Consider the following 6,305-nt stretch of genomic DNA (forward strand, 5'->3'; position numbering starts at 1 on the left):
TACAACATAATAAACAGGGGGGGCCCGGTCTATAGTTTTACTTTAGAAACATTACTCATCTACTCTCCCGAGGCAACTCTCCTCATGTCCTCCTGCAACTTAACCTTCTAAATTAGTCCCTCCTCCTTAAATACCCCTGCGTAACATCTGGATCCCCACATCAACCCTGGGTGGGGCCCACCATACAACAGCCATGTTAGTAACCCTTTAGGAGGTAGATTACATACACACACACACACATTCCTTTTTAACATGTTGTGAACTCATCCCCCCCTTTCTCCTTGCTGTGCACAGCGGTCTCAGCACGTGTTGTTTGACGATGGGTTTGAAGGGATATATATCGTTCTTTTGACCTGATGAAAGGTCCATATGGAACTGAAACTTTCTCTTTCCACTGTTCTTGGTCATCACATTAAATGGAGAATGGCATTATTAACATCTGAGTAGAGCTCTACATTTGTACAGTACCTCTGTCTTAGAGGAGACCTGCAATTTGAAGAAATTGTTTGTCTACTGTAGGTAGGATTCTCCTCGCCTGAAACTGTTACCCCGCACTCTGGATTTGTGCTAGAATAACAGTAACATATTTGTGACTCGAATTTTGACACAATCACCCATCTCTACTTGTCAGCCTCTCATCCTCCAACTACCTGTATACTTTCTCTGTCTCTCTCTGTGTGTCTCTCTCTCTCTCTCTCTCTTTCTCTTTGTGTGTCTCTTTATCTCTGCAATAATAAGCAGGCTACTGTATATAGACCTTACTACACATTTTTAACGAACCGTGTCCATATAATTACAAATATATAACAACATAGTTAGTGCATGATTTTCTATTTCATAACCAACTAACCTTATGAGAATGTTATCTTAAGATGTAGCAAACCTTAAGGTTTGCGTTAGCAATCTAGCATATACTAAATACTGTATATATCTAGTTGAACAGTTAAATAAATGCATGATTGAAGATTGGTTCCTTCTGCAAACTAGCGATATCCTCATAAACTCAACCAATTTCATAAGAACGTGTCCTCTAAGAAGCTAGATTTATACCATCAGGAAATCCAACAATCCATATATTATTGATTTGCAATTTATTTTGCCAGCCATACAGCCAGCATTGCAAAGACTTTTACAATTTTGATTAAAGCCTTGCAGATAAGATCATGGTCAGTTGTCAGAGACCACAAATCTGAACCGTAAAGCACACAACACCAATGCTTCCTCCTACTGATCCATTTTCTATCACCCAAGCATCATAACTTTTATGAGATACTATATACTGCAAAGATGTCGACTAATATGCAAATTATATAAAAGTGGAAAAAGCATAGAAGGAAAAATAAATGCAAATTACCTAGGGAAATGATAACAAACATAAACATATTCATTCATAAACTGAACTTACAGAGTGTTTTTGGAGAAGCTATTATGAATGTAATAAACCATGAAGTTGCTTTATTCTATTGCATTTTCTTCTAGCTGTTGGGGGTGAAAGTCTCGCGTTCTTCCTTTTGATAAATTGATTCATATTGACTTCCAAGTTCTGAAGTCACAAAACCCTCTCTGCAAATCACCAGATTTTAACTTCTTGGGCTATTAATAACACCCGCTGTATTGCTTTGCTGTGCAATATATATCGACCAGCAAGAATGCAAAATGCACCATTACTATTAACTATATAAAGTATTACAGTAGATCTTGTAACATACACTGGTATACTGTATATAATGTGTAGCACCCTCTGAAGTACAAAGTGGCTATGTTTGTAGTATGTTGAGAAATCAAAGCTATATCTGGCTGGCTATAGTGACTTAAGACAACTCCATTGTGTATTGTGTTACCCTTGTAGCACCCACAATCTTTGGGGAGTCGGGTCCATCTGGGATCTGGGAGGACTCTAGGCCTAGTTTCAGGGCCACTGGCCCCTGAGACACCACCTCACCCTTCTCTGTCCTGCTCCTGACTGAAGCGTGGTGCCAAACGCGTCAAATGTATCACCCGGCTGGCCGTGCTTCTAGCAGCCCTATTGGCTGTGCTACGCCATGTGGTGGCAGCCTCAGGGGCTGTTGGAACTGTAGTTCCCTGGCGTAGCCTGTCTTTGTAATGGCCACCGCTCGTGCTACACTGCGCATGTGCCAGCTACCTCTGCACATGTGCGGCAAATCTAAGATGGCGGTGCCCTTACCGACGCCCCGCCGAGGAGCTCCAGTGACCGGATCGCCAGCCCACCTGCTGCAACCGTGCCGCTGTAGACTCCCCCTGCTCCGCTCCCACATCAGAGGTAAGGGAGGGACTGGGGGATCTGGCTACATATATATATATATCTCAATCTTCATCATCTTCAGTCCTTGCTCAATCCACTGATAGATGAAACCTCCCTAATCTGTCTAGGACATTTGGTCACGGCCGTTTCACCGTGAGCAAATGGCCACTGGCATTTCACCGCGACCACTTTGCGCTAAGGTAAGTGCCTTACCCTAAAACTCCTTACCCTAAAATCCCTTTACCCTAAGCACTACAATCTCTTAAATTAACCCCCTACACATAGTGCTAAAACCCCTTAAATTAACCCCCTACCCTAAACAGTAATAAAACTTACTTTAGAAGCAGCCGGTGACGGATATTCCTGTGGCGGATCAGCAGCGGTGGTGGGGTGAGTCCCATTTTGTCCCCAATGAACTTCAAAGTGAGATAAACATGGACTTCTCTACCTTTCCTATAGTTTCATTAATCTCTTATTAACCTTGTGCATCTTTCTTTCTTCTTAACTCTTTTCTTCTGTCTTTGATGCTCTCATTGCTATTTCATAGCACTAGAGCAGCAGTGACCAACTTCAGTACTCAAGGGCCAACAACAGGTCAGGTTTTCAGGATATCCCGGCTTCAGCACTGGTGATGCAGTCATAACGACTGAGCCCCTGATTGCACCACTTGTGCTGAAGCAGGGAAAACCTTGAAATCCTGACCTGTTGGTGGCCCTTGAGGATTACAGTTGGCCATCCCTTTACTAGAGAAATAGGCTTTTTAACAGTTCATCAACAACCACAGAAATTAATTTGAGCTTAATCAATAATCATAAATTCCTACTAGTGCAAAAGAAACTAGAATTATAATGAAATCAATACAGAAATGCTGAATGTATGCAGTGTAAGAAAATGTACTTTTTTGGGGCCTCTTAATGGAGTTGGCAGAACTAGCTTAAAAAGGTTTAAAATAAATGTGTCGCAGAATAATTTGAGCATTGGTAGGAGCATAAAACAAAATACAAACACCAGCCAAACCTGGATCTACGAACAGCCAGAAAAAAAGTGTTGAAATAAAATTAATTCACTCACAAACTTGGTTGTTTTTTGCACATTGGTAAAAAAACAAACAAAAAAACAGTAGCTAGGATTAGAAACGGTTGCAAATGCGAAATCCATGAATATCTGAGAGAGAGCATACAGTTCTCACGCCAACATTAGCAGACACTTCACTCCGAAAGTTGCTGAATATTGAAAAATAGTAGTGAAGTTTGACAATACTCACATAAAAAGAAAGTTCCCATTGATGACCCGTTGAAGCGATAGATAACAATGGCTCTAACATTATAAAAAGAAACTTGTGGGATCATTCACAAAAGAACTGGGGCATGTTTGAACAACTCTCCTAAAAAGTTGATATAGATATAGATATATAGCACCCCTGTGGGATTCTAAGAGGGGTTAATTGTAGTAAGGTCCCTTTCAATGTTGCAGGTTTCATGGAACTAATTTAATGTTGAAAGTCACATAGACAGATGCTCGGGATCTCCCTGTTTTGAGAATACTGTACGTTGGAAGGGTTACCTGATAAAGGGTGTTTCAGCATAGGGTAAGCCCTTACCTTATTCTGCCCAGTTACAGGGGTAAGGATAGTGATGTCACATGAGTAATACAAGTTAGGGATGGAAAGTTCCACCCTCAGATACCAGGAGGAACCAGAGGAAAGGATCTCACCTGTAAATATATTGATAGTAAGTAACTAGGAAAGAAGCCTTTCGTTATTTTCCAGTGAGGTAAAAGTCACTATCAGTTTCAGGGTCCCCATATATGGCCCTTTGGCACGTCCTACCCACAAAACGGATGGCAAGGCACTCAATCATAGGTTCCTTAGTGATAGGTTCCTTAGAGCAGTGGTGTGCAAAGTTTTCCCCTTGTGCCCCCCTGCTTGCTCTCCTCCCCTGCTCGTGCCCCACCCCCCCAAATCCCCCCTGCTCGGCACTGGCGTCAAATGACGCACGTGTGGGGCTGTGTGTGCGTGTGGGGCTGTGTGTGCACCTGTGGGGCTGAGTGTGCGCCTGTGGGGCTGTGTGTGTGACTGTGTGTGCATATGAGGATCTGTGTGTGCGCGTGTGGGGCTGTGTGTGCGTGTGTGGGACTGTGTGTGCGCGTATGGGACTGTGTGTGGGACTGTGTGCGCATGTGGGACTGTGTGCGCGTGTGGGACTGTGTGCGTGTGTGAGGCTGGGTGTGCGTGTGTGGGGCTGGGTGTGCGTGTGTGGGGCTGGGTGTGCGCGTGGCTATGTGCGCATGTGTGGGGCTGTGTGTGTGCTTGTGGGGCTATGTGTATGTGAGGAGCTGTGTGTGCATATGTAGGGCTGGGTGTGCGCGTGTGGAGCTATGTGTGTGTGTGGGGCTGTGTGTGCATGTGTTGGGCTGTGTGTGTATGGGGCTGTGTGTGTGCGTGTGGGGCTATGTTTGTGTGTGTGGGGCTGGGTGTGCATGTGTGGGGCTGTGTGTGTGCGTGTGGGGCTATGTGCTCGTGTGTGGGGCTGAACGCGTGTGTGGGGCCGTGTGCGTGTGTGGGGCCACGTCACGCAATGACCTATGCACTTGAATGGCTAGTAAGGGGTGTTACGTTGCCAGATGGTTGTACATAGTGGCCCCACTAAGTAAACATGTGCCACTGTGCTTTGTGTTTGTGTTACAGTTTCTGTGTAACTGTACAGCTGAGCTAACTTTTAGTGGTCACCATTTTGCCATGAATATCTTGATGCAGAATAAACTTGGTAAGTGACTGGATCTGTGCCGGACCTAGATCTCCCCTGTCCTTAAATGCAATAAACACACAATGTTTCTGTGAAGAAACAAAGCCACAGCTTATTAAATCATATCAAGAACCAGATGACCTTCCAGGGTGGCAGCAAGTGACCTTGAGAAACGATGTGCCACATTTTCGCAGCACTTTGCAAACCTTGCTAAATGTATCTCTGACTTTGCGCAAATACATTTCCCAGAATACTGTATTTCTGTTTCACTGAAAAATGCTAGAGAAAGGGAGTTTTAATTAGTATTCACTAATACACTACAGGTACACTACAGTATATACCTCCCAAAACAGGGACATTTAAAGAAAACACTCAAACAAAAATCGCCAAACCCAGTTGGGACAGTTGTGCACATCTCTAATGTTGAGCCCACATCATCGCCATTGTTTGTTATTCCCACTGCTGGTAGAACTTCAGACCAACGGGTGTATTATTAATAATGAGGAACACTACCCAAACTGATTATCCCTGACCAACCGTTACAATGTAACTCACCAAACAACCCTACCCGAGCCTGGGAACTCAACTTCGTCCAACAACCATATGACTTTACCAGGCTGCCCCTTTAGTGATCTGGAGCTCACAACATAGAAGTTAACCCTTTGCTGGGTGGAGGGAAGGGGCAAAGTCCCTTGGTCATGTTGCACTGACCTTAGTGTAGGGTTTGGTCACATCCCCACGGGTTCGGGGAACAATTATCAGTAAATACAAATTCCACTTGTGAGCACATTCACATGTCCCAGACAGGTCCGCAACCAAGGCCTTAACCACCATCTCCTAGCATACAATGCCTCCAGTGTAGCCAGGGATTCTGGGAAATTACATGCAAATGAGCACACACACTGTCACCTTTTGCTTCATGTCCATTTTAACATGGATCCCCTATAAGCTTATGCCTGCTGTATTACACAGCTTCTCAGCACAGCCTGGATTCCAGAAGTGCAAAACCAGTAACCCTACTCACAGACAGCTATTTCACCCTTTGGGTCTTATCAGTGTGAGGATGGCTTTACTGGCTTTGCAATGTGACGCTGGGGCAGGTTTCAACCACACATTGGGCCTCATGCAGTAAGCGTCGATTATGTGAAATCGGCAATCTTACCGATTAGTCATGTTATTGGCGATTTTTCCTCTCCGTATGCAGTAAGTGCCGAATACATTCAAAATCAACCCAAAAACAAATCCGCCCACTCTCACAATGATTAGCCGATCACACACAGGTGTATCGGCGTGCGTGG

Source organism: Ascaphus truei, chromosome 10 (genome assembly GCF_040206685.1).
Source record: "Ascaphus truei isolate aAscTru1 chromosome 10, aAscTru1.hap1, whole genome shotgun sequence".
In the NCBI taxonomy this organism is placed as follows: Eukaryota; Metazoa; Chordata; class Amphibia; order Anura; family Ascaphidae; genus Ascaphus; species Ascaphus truei.